We start from the raw sequence: 14,125 nt of genomic DNA on the forward strand, positions 1-14,125 counted from the left end.
CCCTTTCCTTTACCATATATAAGTATTTGTTTGAAATTCAATAAATGAGACTTGATCGGGCTTTCGACTTGTCTCTATTCTTCGCGTCTCTTGTCCCTTCCATTTCCACCCCCTCCTCCAGGTCCTAGGTTGACTGTCCCATGGGACGGGACAGACCAATGGAACAGAATTGAAAGCTCAGACATAGACCCATCCATCTATGGACAATTCATCTTTGACAAAGGCCCAAAGCCCATTAAATGGGGAAGAGACATCCTCTTTAACAAATGGTGCTGGTAAAACTGGATATCCACCTGTAGAAAAATTAAACAAGACCCACATCTCACCTCATACACAAAAAGAAAGTCAAACTGGATCAAAGACTTAAATGTAAAACCCAAAACTATAAAATTCATCAAAGATAAAATAGGAGAAATATAGGAGCCCTGATTTACAGCATAAATAGACTACCAAGCATAACCCAGAATGTGCAGGAGATAGAAGAGAAACTAGATGACTGGGACCTTTTAAAAATTAAATTCCTGTGTGCATCGAAAGATTTCATCAAAAGGGTAAAAAGAGAACCTACAGATTGGGAGAAAATATTTGCCTATGACATATCTGACAAAGGACTTATCTCCAAAATCTATAGAAAACTTCAACACCAAAAAGACAAATAACCCAATTCACAAATGGGCAAAAGACTTGAACAGACACTTCACCAAAGAAGATATGTAAGCAGCCAACAAACACATGAGAAATTGCTCACCATCATTAATCATTAGAGAGATGCAAATCAAAACAACAATGAGATATCATCTCACCACAGCAATAATATCAAAGTTCAACAGATCAGATAGTAACAAATGTTGGTGGGGTTGTAGAAAGATCGGAACTCTTGTGCACTGCTGGTGGGATTGTAAAATGGTACCACCATTGTGGCAAACAGTATGGCATTTCCTTAAAAAACTGAAAATAGAAGTACCATTTGACCCAGCAATTCCATTACTAGGAATATATCCTAAAGAGTTGAAAGAGAGCACATGAACAGATATATGCACACCTATGTTCATTGCAGCACAATTCATCATAGGAAAGAGATGGAAACTACCTAAATGCCCATCAACTGATGAGTGGATAACCAAATTATGGTATATTCACACAATGGAATACTATGCCACATTAAAGAACAATAGGGATGCACAAATCATCTTGCAATGTGGATGAACCTGGAGGACATTATTCTGAGTGAAATAAGTCAATTGCAGAAGGACAAGTACTGTATGAGCCCATTACTGTAGAAAGACAGAGAAGGGTTTGCTTGGGAAAGGGAACTCACCTAGTAGGTTCCCGGGATGGGCAGGGAATAGGAGGGATTAATTTAGGGCTAGTTAGGGCTTACAGGTTGACATGGGTAGAAGGAGAGATATACGGGAAGGATATATGACCACCATGATAACATTGGGAAATGAGAGGACACTGAACTGTGCACCTAAGAGGTAGACAACAGATGCTAATACCAACCAATGTGTCCACAATACCACACTCCCATTAACACCAAACACTAGGCTATACAGATAAACACATAAACACCTGAGATGATCAGACAGGGATCAATGAATAGAGGTATACTCTAGACCAAGGATAGATTCAGCTGAGGCTAATCTTGTACAGACACCAGTGATACAAAATAACTGCAGTCCTTACAGAAACAATAGAAGACAGACGTATGGTAATCCCTCACAGATATCCTGACACTATGGGAGAGAGATCCAATAGATCTACTACCTCAGGACCATAGTACTGGGGTACAGCAGACTCAATTGGCACAACAATATACATAAAAGTGTTGCTCCACATCCTACATTGGTGAGTAGCAACTGGGGTCTTAAAAGCTTTCAAGCAGCCATCTAGGATGCATCTAATGGTCTCCTAGCATAAAAAGTGAAGAAGAATGCAAAAAACAAACAAACAAACAAACAAAAAAGGGCATTTAGAAGCAATCAGCCCTAGGACACCATGGTCCTCAAGATCAGAAGAACTAGATGGTGCCAGCTACCAATGCCAACCACTCAGGAAAGGATCAAATCTGGAGATCCTGGATAGAGTGGGAGGGAAAATGTGGAACAAAATCCAAAACCTCAATAATGACCAGAATTACTGGTCAGATGAAGTCTGGTGAGAATCCCAACACTATGGCCCTGGAATACATTCAGCACCTGGAATAAAACCCAACACCAGGGGTGGGCTCTCAGCCCAATAGTTAACAAGATGTACATGCAGACCACTCAACCCAGGATTCCGCACCCACACACTCAATGGTAATACATCCCTTAGAGCAATAGACCATGGGACACCAGAGGACCAACATTCAAACTGAGGAAATGCAGGCAAACAGGAGTGCATAAATATGTGGGGCACAGGGGAAGGGTTGCAGTGTAGGGAGGGGAGGAGACTGGGTTAGGTTTGGACATGGCGAATGGGGAATGAAACTAAATGTACATGTGACATTGAATGTAAAACAAGCTCTAATATATATATTATTTTTTAAAAAAGGAGGGTGGCATGGGCTGCACAACTGGAAGAATGTAACCAATATCCCTGAATGGTACATGTAGAAACTTGAACTGGTACATATTGCTGCTGTGTTTATTTTCAACAAAAAATAATTAAATAAATTATTATTATGTTTTTAAAATTCCTCTTGAAGGTATTAAATTACCTTGGTTCACACTGTTAGGGTGAACATTGGCTTGCCAGAGGGTTTTCTTTCTCAAAGTCAACTCCATACCTAGATTCTTTTGGTCTTCCCTTTGTGCTGTGCAGCAGGAGAAAAAAAAAAAAAAAAAAAAAAAAAAAAAAAAAAAAATATATATATATATATATATATATATATATTTTGATGAATGTTTGCTGTCCTGGTGGTGTTTGCTGTCCTGGTGGTAGGGTTCATTGAATAGTGGCATTCTCTGTTGTTCTGATTATGTAACTCAGTTAGGCAGGTACCTTATCTATGCATATTAGAGATGTAGCTTGTTTGTTGTTTCTAACAATCCTGCAGCTCTAATTCTCTGTAGATTTGTTGTTGTTGTTGTTGTTTTGTTTTGTTTTCTTTAGCAACTTAAAAACAATATTGGTTGCTCTTCCCACATAAATAATGTCCTTTTTCATAACAGAAATAAAAGAGAATGAACTGGACAGTTTCATATCTTTCCTGAAATAGAACCTGTTCCTTAGATCTGTGACCCAAGAAGCACTTTCTTAAAACCTTCTTCAGTCTTTGATCAGTGCACATACTGACAGCATCAATTAGCCAGCCACCCTACCTGAACTTTTTAACAATGGTTAGATTTATTTTTCTCAGGTAAGTGAGTGCTTGACTCTTATTCATCCCTCTCTATCCTTATAATTTGTGCCATTTTGTGTCTCTATGACAAATCTCTAACTGCTGTACAAAATCTGTAAATTTGCAGATAGTCTTTGTTTTGTTTTTGTTTTTTAGTGATTTTAAACAGAAGGTGGTGGTTTTTCTAGTTCTCTTTCTTCTTGACAGAATTCTAGAACCACCATACCTAGAATTTTGTTTACAGTATATTCATATTTAATGTTATTATAAAGTTGTTATTGTTGTTTTTAGGTGCTGTCCAATGGCCGCCAACTCATGGAACAGAAGAAAATGTAGCCCCTTTCACAATCCTTGGTATGTGTGAGTCCATTTTTGTGGCAACTGTTTAGTTTGAGTGCTTGCTAACCTGGGGCCCCATCTAGCACAATATTGGACAATATTCTCTCGTGCCCTATGGTTTCATTGGCTATTTTTTTCTATCATATCTAACAGGCCTTTTCTCCCACTCTTAGTCAGGAAGCTAAGCTGAAACCTGTTCACCATGGGTAACCATGCTATTATTTAAAATATTGGTGGCAGAGTTTCCAGTATCATACCAGTTTTCAAACTACCACAGTCCAACAAGTTTGGTGGTTCCAACCCACCAGCCACTCTGTGGAAGAAAAATGAGGCAGTTTGCTTCTGTAAAGATCTATAGCCTTGGAAAATCTACAGGACCCAACTCTGCCCTATAGTGTCACCATGAGTCAGAGTCAACTCAATGGCAGTAGGTATAATATAACTGACAGATGGATGATGGATTATGAATATAGCTGGGTTTAAATCTACCTTATTATTTTTTTTCCATCCTATGCATCTTGTCCTTTTTTCTTTCCCCACATCTATTCCAGTCTTCTTTTAGTATTCAGCTTTGAGGTAGTTAAGATAGTGTGTCATTTTGGCAAGGCCATGATTTTGAGAGGCTTGGCAGATGGATGTAGGTATTCCCCGTGATGAATCTATAATCATTTTCATGGTGGACTCTGCTGTGAGTTAAAGGGACTTGACTTAGGGATATGACCTGCTTCCAGTACATATAGAAGAGCTTTGGGAAATGCTTTTCAGCACATTTAGATCCTGTGTTTCACCAAGTCTGCATCTCCAGCTTCTAGATTTGAACCCATGGCCTACTGTGTTGTCTGCCAATCTTGGGATTATTCCTGGACTTGAATGTGTTGCCGGCTCATTTGGATTATATCATTTTCCCTGCTGACTTTGGGTTCATCAGCCTCAATACCCAGTAGCTGCATAACTTAGGAGATCCTTCCAGTGCCAGTGGGCCTGGAACAAGAGGCATAGCTGAAATCTAAAGTCAAGGGGCCTTCACCTAGCCCTTAGGCTCAGCACTCTGAAATCAGACTTCCAGCATTCTAAATTGTAAGAGAAAAAAATTCCTGTTTGTTAAAACTGTCTATTTGTGGTGTTTCTGTTATAGTAGCACTAAAGAACTAAGACAGATTTTGTCTTTATTATTGGCTTATTAGCTCAACCTTTTTGTTGTATTTTTTCATGGCTGCTCTTAGGTTTACCATATACACACTTATCAAAGTGTACCTTTAAACACTATTATACCACTTCATATACAGTGTAATATTGAAGTTATATACTTCATGTTAACAGTGTACCTCCATTTTCCCCTTCCTGTCTATTGTGCTAGGTTGGTCATACAATTTACAAATCCCAAAATACAAAATACATTATTACAACTTTCTTTTCAAACAATTATGTATTGAAAAATGTAAAATAGAGAAAAAAAAGCCTTTCATATTTACCCAGATAGTTAGCATTTCTGCCACTCATTAGTGTATTCTCCTACAAACTGGTTTTCTAAACATGACTTAATTTCACTGATGTTTCATAAAGTCTTTTGATAGATTTGCTAGTTGACAGTTTTTTTTGTGTGTGTTTTTTGCTAGTGCCATTATTATTATGCCTTTCATTTTTTTGGATAAGAAAGTTTCAATTATTTTCCATGTGTATCCCTATATTTAATATGAGTTTCTCTCTGGCTGCTTTGGGTATTTTTCTTTTTCTTATTGACTGTAGGAAATTTGATTGTGATATGCCTTGGTGTGCTATTTATGTATTTATTTATCACTCTTAATAATCAGTGACTCTCTTAGATCTGTTGTAGGTTTATAAGTTTTATATAATTTGAAAAAATAATTTTTTAAAAAGTATTTTTGTCTGTATGTCCTCTGTTTCTTTTGGGATTCCAGGTATATCTATGTATTAGATTGCTCAATATTGTCCCAAAGTTACCAATCATCTGTTCTTATTTATTCAGCTTTTTATTTACTTTCAGTGCTTCATTTTCAGTGGTTTTTATCACTCTAACTTTAAATTCATTTTTTTTCAATGTAAACCACTACTAATAGTATATGATTAATATTTTTTCTTTCAAATATTAATGTTTTCATCTCTAGAAGTTACATTTGATTTTTTTAGCTTCTATATTTCTCCTTACTTTATTTAAATTCCCTGCTCAATTCTTGTTCATATTGAGTACGTTTATCATATTTAATTCAAATATTTTCCTGTCTATTCCCATAATCTCTCTTTTTTCTTGGTCAATCTCTTTTAGTGATTTCTTCCTTGTTGGTAGGGTTAGGAATTTGATCTGGGACAAAATTTTATCAATATTGTATCATTTAGTCTTTAGATTCTGTTGTCATTCTTAGAAGATCTATGTTCTTTTTGCTGTGTAAACACTCAATTATGTGTGGGTTACTGCTATCTTTTCATTTTTAAAACTGTGTTGGATTATATCTGGGTGGCACAAACTTAAGTCCTTCACTACTAGCCAAAAGATTGACAGTGCAAACCCACCTAGATGCATGTTGAAAGACAAACCTGGGGATCTGCTACTGAAATTTCACAGCATTGAAACCCTATGGGGTGTATCTCTACTCTAACACACATGGTGTTACCATGGGTTTGGAATCTACTTAATGGAAACTCACAACAACATACAACAGGTTAGATCTGTTGTGGTGTCATTAAGTGCAATCAAGTTGATTTTCAACTCATAGCAACCTGTGTGACAGAATAGAACTGCCCCATAGGGTTTCCTAAGCTGTAATCTTTATGGTCTTTCTCCCACAGAGCTATTAGGTGCGTCAAACCACCAACCTTTTAGTTATCAGAGGCGCTCTTAACCATTGTAGAATAACCTTTATTTTATGAATGGTTTAGATTTCCTAGTAAATTGTGACCCATCTGAGGTAAACAATAACCTGCTTTGTCAATGAGGAGGAATCTCTAATCTGGTTGATAGTAGATAAAACGTGTCAACTCTGAGAATTGTTCAGTTTACAACTCATCTGTCAATTATTTGCCTGTGATCATGGAGCTTTATTCCATGCATATGAAGCTTAATACTCAACAAAGACTCACTAGTACACTATAGACATATCTGGAATTCTATTAGTGCATAGCCCCTTCTATCAATAATTCTGCCCATAACTTCTTGCTACCTTGGTTTTCACACGTATAGGAAATATTAAGGAAGTAATGGATTGCAATTCAGGATTAGGAACAACCCAAGATGCTATGTCGGCAGTCCTGTCTCTCTCTCTGGTCTTGGTTCCTTGGCCCAGCCTCAACATCTTTCTCTTTTTTTTTTTTTTTTTTAAATGTATTTTATTGAAATATAATTTATGTACAGTAAAATACACAAAACTAAAGTGACATGGGTCAATGTGTTTTTTTTTTTTTTGCAGTGTTCCCTCCCCTTCCCTCTCACCCCCAGCAACCAACAAAGAAAATTTCCCTCCATATATAAACTTTTCCTTGACCCTCGACAACAATGAACTAATCCTATATTTGTCCTTCTGTAATCAATTTATTTCACTCAGCACAATGTCCTCCAAATTCATTTATATTATGCAGTATTTTGCAGACTCTACATTATTCTTTAGTGCTGCATAGGGTATGTACCCTAGTTTGGTCATCTACTCTTCCATTGATGGGCACGTAGGTTGTTTCCATCTTTTTGCTATTGTAAATAGTGCCACAATGAACATGAGTATGCATATATCTGTTCCTGTCCTGGCTCTCACTTTTCTAGGATATATACCTAGTAATGGGATTGCTGGGTCAAATGGTATCTCCAATTCCAGCTTTCTAAATCACCATATTGCTTTCCACAGTGGTTTTATCACTACACAGTCCCACCAGCAGTGTATGACATTCTCAATCTCTCCACATCCGTGTCAGCATTTGTTATTTTCTTTCTCCTTGAACCTTGCCCTCAGTGCTGGGGTGAGATGGTATCTCATTGTTGTTTTGATTTGCCTCTCTCTGATGGCCAATGATTGTGAGTGTCTCTTCGTGTATTAGCTGGTCACCTGAATATCCTCCTTGGCAAAGTGTCTATTCATTTCTTCTGCCCATTTTTCAATTGGATTGTTTATCCCTTTGGTGTTGAAGCATTGGAATTTTCAATCAATCTTAGAGATATGTCCCTTGCCAGATATGTAATTATTGGAAAATACGAATTTGTTGCTGTCACTTTTGTTATGTGCTTTTTTGTGGTGTCGATTTCTTTGTTCCATAGAATTTTCTATGTTGAGCTCGTTTTGTTTATGAATTGTGTAATCACTACCTTCATTGCTATTGTTTTAGTATTTGCTAAATATTTGTACTGGTCCTTTTTTTTTTTTTTTTACTTTGATGTGAAGGTTTATCATTTTTCTTTGAGGTTACCCTGTGGTTTATAGCTTTCTTCCCAAGTTTAGAACAGTCCATTCTATCTTGTAGTTGTCTTGACTTCCCTACCATCTAGAAGTTCTGTAATGACACAGTTTTTTTTCTCTCTTTTTGGTTTGTAGTTGTCCTCATTTGTCAATTGATGTTTCTGGTTCCCTGTTTCCAATCTTGTAGGTTTATTTACTTTGGATATTTCCATAGCTGGGTTGGTTTCTGGGTTATATCATCATGTGTGTTAACGGTCATTGTTGTTGGTTATTGTTGCTTCTCTGTCCAAAGGGCTCATTTTAGCTCTCTTGTAAGGTTGGTCTGGTTTTAACAAATTCCATCAATCTCTGCTTACCTGGAAATGTCCTAATTTCACCATCATATTTGAAGGACAATTTTGCTGGGCACATAATTCTTGGTTAGAAAATTTTCTCTTTCATGGTTTTATTTATACCATCCCACTGTCTTCTTGCCTGCATCATTTCTGCCGAGAAATCCAAAGTTATTATTATTGGTTGCCCTTTGTAGGTAACTTTTTGTTTTTCCCATGCTGCTCTCATGATTCTTTCTTTGTCTTTGGTTTTGGTGAGTTTGATGATGGTATGTCTTGGTTATTTCCTTTTGGGGTCTATCCTGTTTGGGGTTTGTTTGACTTCCTGAATGGATATATTCTCATCTTTCATAATTTCAGGAAAATTCTCTTCCAACAAATCTTTGACAATTTTCTCTGTGGTTTTATTTGTCTCTTCTTGTTCTGGAATTCCCATTACACATTATTATTCTTTTTGATTGTGTCCCATATGAGCCTTAGGTTTTCTTCATTTTGTTTTGATCTTTTTTCTGATTTATTCCTTTCCAAAGAAATGTTTGGATATTTTCCTTCAATCTCATTAATTCTGTCTTCCATTGATTCAATTCTGCTCCTTTGCCCTTTCAATGTCTAATCTATTTCTGAAAATTTAGTATTAATCTGGATTTCTGTGTATAGATTTTGTATCATTTCTAACTTTTCATTTATTTTGCCATTTTGTTCTTGTATTGTCTTTTGAAACTGTTGTAAGACTTTCTCTGTGTTTTCCTTAATTATGTCAGTGTTTTCCTTGACCTGTCTCTCAGTTCATTGAAGATACCTAAACATAATTATTTTGAATTCCTTATCAAGGAGTTTCAATGCTGTGTCTTCCTCAGGATTGTGTTTTGGTTCTGTATCCTGGCCCCTTGTTTCTCCTCCTTTATCTTGCTTCTTTGTGTGGACTGTGATGTTCTGTTGTCTCAGAGGCATTGTGACATTTTTGTGTTTATGTTTAATTGGTGATTGTATGTTGGAGTGACTTATCCACAATTTTTGTTTTCTTTGTTTTGTTTGTATGTTATCTACATAAGTAGGGTATTGTGCTGTGCTTCTCTGTTCACTAGTTGACAGCACTTATACACTAACCACCTGCCTCCTTTCCTGTTCTCAGCCTCTCTTATGTCCCTGCTGACCTTGGCAAACAGAGCTTATTCTTAGGTCCCTGGAATCTGAATGAGAATGCTGTCACTTTAAAATCCAAATGGTTGTACAGATTCAAAATGACTTCACCTTTGGTCACTTTAAATATCCAAAATGGCTACTGTGTGTAAACCATCAAAATGGCTATACCCTCAGACAGCACAAAGTCTCCCTCTAAAGTTGTCTCCCTCTTTGCTGTTTCCCTTCCTAGTCACATGCCAGCCAGCACAGTCATCCCTGCAGCCCCTGGTGACCAGGGTTGATTTTTAGTTCAATTCTCAGGTTCCTACACCACTTGAAAATATTCAGACTGTTGGTCCCATCAGAGTAGTGGACAGTCCACAGCTCCGGCCATCTCTTTACTCACTGTTTTCATTCAGGTTTTTCCACTAGTTGGTGCCTACTCCACTTCTGTATAGCTCCTTTCAAAGCTCAGGGCTCCAAGATTATCTTCTGTATGTCTGTCAACTGGTTTTTTGTTTTTTGAAGAGGGTCTGTGTTGCTTGTCTGTCTTGGGCAAATGTTATAAAGGTCTTTATCTCCATCAGTAAGTGCTCAGAAACACTCCCACTAAATCAGCAACCCTCCAACCATAAGGCTCTCAGTTGTCCCACTTTGTGGTTTGGCCTGTCCACTGTAGCCACCTCTCTTCACAGGCTAGAAATCCCGATGTGTCTTATTTTACTGGTCTCTTGGTTCTGCTGCCACTGTTTCTCTGCCTCTACTTCTCAACATCTCACACTGTCCTGTCCCCAGCATTACAACTCTGTTTCCTGGGTCTAAGTGGTTCTCAGTGCAGAGACCCCATGATTGCCATGTTATGAGAGTGATAACCTCCCCTACCCTCATCCTACCCTACTGGCCTGGATTGCTGGGAGAATTTCAGGAAAATTGTATGTCTTACCTCACTTGTTTTGCCATTCTCACGAGTTATATTTCTATGCAGCTTATTTTTAAGGTATGATATATGGTAGTTTCATATATTTTGACCAGTGTTTTAGTGTGAGAGAATAATTTTTAATCTCTCCACTTATCTTTTTCTCTTTTTAATTTTTTTTTGTGATGATTCTCAAACTTAAAACAGTTTTAAGAATAGTACAAAGAATGCCCATTTAAACAGCATCCATGTTCCATATTCACCAAATGTTAATATTTTGCAGCATTTTTTTTCTCTTGCATTCCTTTTCTTCTTCTCTCAATGTCAATTTATTAACTCCTAGTGCCTAAAGCATTTGACTGCTAACCAGAAGGCTAGTGGTTCAAACCTACCAGCTACTCCTCAAAAGGGAGATTAAGCAATCTACTTTTGTAGAGACTCTACCTGAGCAAACCAAGGAAGGGTGAATCAACTTGACTACAGTGAATTTTTTTTTTTTTTTTTTTTGTATACATCAGAAAAAGAGTGCTAGTCGACCTGTCCTATAGGATCATTATGCCTCATAACTATCCCCTCTACCACAATGGATTTTTTTATATACATCACAGGTAAAGGAGGAAAAACATTTTCATACATAATCATAGTACAATTTTTAAAATCAGTATTTTGAAACTAATAAAATACTATTTTATAACCTATGTGTTTTATTCAAATTATGGCAGTGTTTGCAGTAATTTTGTTCATAATTTTCTTTTTTTTTCTCTAGTTCATTATACAATCTGGGATAACCTATTGCATCTTCATCTAATTGTCATGTCTTCTTTGCCACTTCATATGGAAATAATTCCTAAGATTTTACATATTATTCATAATATCACATTTTGAAGATTTCAAATCAGTTATTTTTAGAATGCTTCTCAATTTGCTTTTGTCTGATGTTTCCTCATGATTAGATTTAAGTCATATACTTTTGAAAATGCATTGTTTTAGCATGGACATGTCTCTAAAAATGATACACAAATACCAAAAAAATATGTGAGAAGATTCTCAACATTATGAATCATTAAGATAATGAAATGTAAAAAAAAAAAAAAAATGTATAATTACCTATCCACAATGTTGACTATAATAAAAACATCAAATGATAGTAAATGTTGTCTAGGATGTGGAGAATGTGGTACCCTCACATTGCTGGTTGGAATGTAAAATAGCACAGCTGCTTTGAAAAATAATTTGATGATTGATCAAAACTTTAAACACAGAGTTATTCTTTGACTACTAATTTCACTCTGAGGTATATACATACCCAAGAGAAATGAAAACATATGTCCATGAATAAACTTGTGCATACATATTTATATCAGCTTTATTCATAATCATCCAAAAGTGAAAAATGCAATGGCCATAATCAGATGAATAGATGAACTGTGGTAAACCCATAGAATGAAATATTTTACCACAAAAAATGGAATTTTTTTTTTCAGGTAAACAAAGGATTTAAACATTTTCATAATAAATTTATTCCATTTTGGGAGAAATTATTCAGGTCAAAAGATTTTCTTCAAATTGAATAAAGTTCTCCATTATGATGAGGTCTGAAAACTGATAAAAGTTTGGAGCTTAACAATAAAACAAAATGGTAAATATGAGTTAAGTTTAACTGAATATTAATTTTTGATTTATTATTCTTTTCAAAATTGAAATGATACTTCAAAAAAAAATCTTTTATGAAGTTTATAACATGTGGAGAAATAAAATGGAATACATAAGCACTGCAGATGAGAGCCTGGGGTAAATTACACTCCTTTAAAATTCTTACATCAGAAGTGCTAACCTATAATATCCAAAATAGACTTATCATAATAAGGATCCACATTATAAAACCTATAACAATTAAGGTTTGATAAAAACTTAATAAAAAGGAAATAGAATGAAATACTAACAAAACTTGAATAACCCCAAAGGACAGAAGAAAGTAAAAACAAAAGAACCAATGTCATAAATGGCAAAAAGAAAACAAGTAAGACAATAGATTGAAAACCAACCATAGAAATTTTATATTAAATGCAACTTAGCTAAAAATTGCCATGTTGTTTTTGTTGTTAGGTGCCATTGAGTTGTGTGTGACTCAGCAACCCTATGCACAGCAGAATGAAACACCACCTGGTCCTAAGCCACCTCCATGATTCTTGCTATACTTGAGCCCATCACCACTGCCACCATGTCAATCCATCTTGTTGAGAGCTGTCCCCTCTTTTGTCAACCCTCCACCTTACCAAGCATGACAATTCTTTTTCAGAGAGTGGTTCCTTCTGACAACATGATCAAAGTATGTGAGACAAAGTCTGGCCATTCTCGCCTCCAAGGAGCATTCTGGCTACACTTCCTCCAAGAAAATCTGCTAGTTCTTTTAGCAGTCCACAGTACTTTCAGCATTCTTCACGAACACCGACCGCAGTTCAAAATTACCCATTCTTCTTCAGTCTTCCTTATTCATTGTCCAGCTCTCACATGCATATGAGGTGAATGAAAATACCATAGCTTGTGTCAGCCACACCTTAGTCCTCAAGGAGACATCTTTGCTCTTCAGCACTTGAAAGAGTCCCATTGCAGCTGATTTCCCCACTGCTATACGTCATCTGCTAGCATAGTGCAGAAGGCACTTGACTGCTAACCAGAAGGCTGGCAGTTCAAATACACCAACCACTCCTTGGAAGCAAAATGAAGCAATCTACTTCTGTAGTGATACTGCCTTGAAATCCCAAGAAAGAGTCACTATGAGTCAGGTCTGACTTGACAGCACATAACAACAATAACAACATACGTTATCTGATGTCTTGACTGCTGCTTCCATTGGCATCGATTGTAGAATTAAACAATGTGAAGTCTTTGACAATTTCAATCTTTTCTCCATTTATCATAATGCTGCTTATAGGTCCAGTTGTGAGGATTTTTGTTTTATTTATATTGAGATGTAATCCGTACTGCAGACTGCATTCTTCAATCTCCATCAGTAAGTGCTTCAAGTTATTTTCACTTTCAGCAAGCAAAGTTGTGTCATCAGCATATCACAGGCTATTATTGATTCTTCCTCCAATCTTGTTGCCACATTCTTTTTCACACAGTCCAGCTTCTTGGATTATTTGATCGGCATACAGATGGAATAAATATGGTGAAAGGATATAGCCCAGATGCACTCTCTTCTTGATTTTAAACCATGCACTGTTCCCTTTTTCTGTTTGAAAACCAGCCTCCTGGTATATGTACGGGTTCCTCACAAGTATAATTAAGTGTTCTGGAATTCCCAATGTTATCCACAATTTGTTATGATCCACACAATCAAATGCCTTTGCATAGTCAATAAACACAAGTAACTATCTTTCTGATATTCATTGCTTTGAGCTCAGATCCATCTGACATCAGCAATAATATCCCTCATTCCATGTTCTTTTGAAACCAGCTTGTATTTCTGGAAGTTCTCTGTCAATACACTGCTGAAACCATTTGTGTTGGATTGGGTTCTCTAGAGAAACACAAAAACCAGCAAAGTATATATATATATATTTATAAAGAGAGAAAGAGAGAGAGAGAAATTTATCTTAGATAAATAGCTCACAAGCGTGTAGAAGCCGACAAGTTCAAGCTGAAAAGTTCGTCTCTGGAGGGGGATGGGGCCCAGGGCCGTCTGGCTTTC

The sequence above is a fragment of the Orycteropus afer genome, unplaced genomic scaffold (assembly GCF_000298275.1).
Source record: "Orycteropus afer afer isolate SDZICR_OR568_19922 unplaced genomic scaffold, OryAfe1.0 scaffold00364, whole genome shotgun sequence".
NCBI lineage: Eukaryota > Metazoa > Chordata > Mammalia > Tubulidentata > Orycteropodidae > Orycteropus > Orycteropus afer.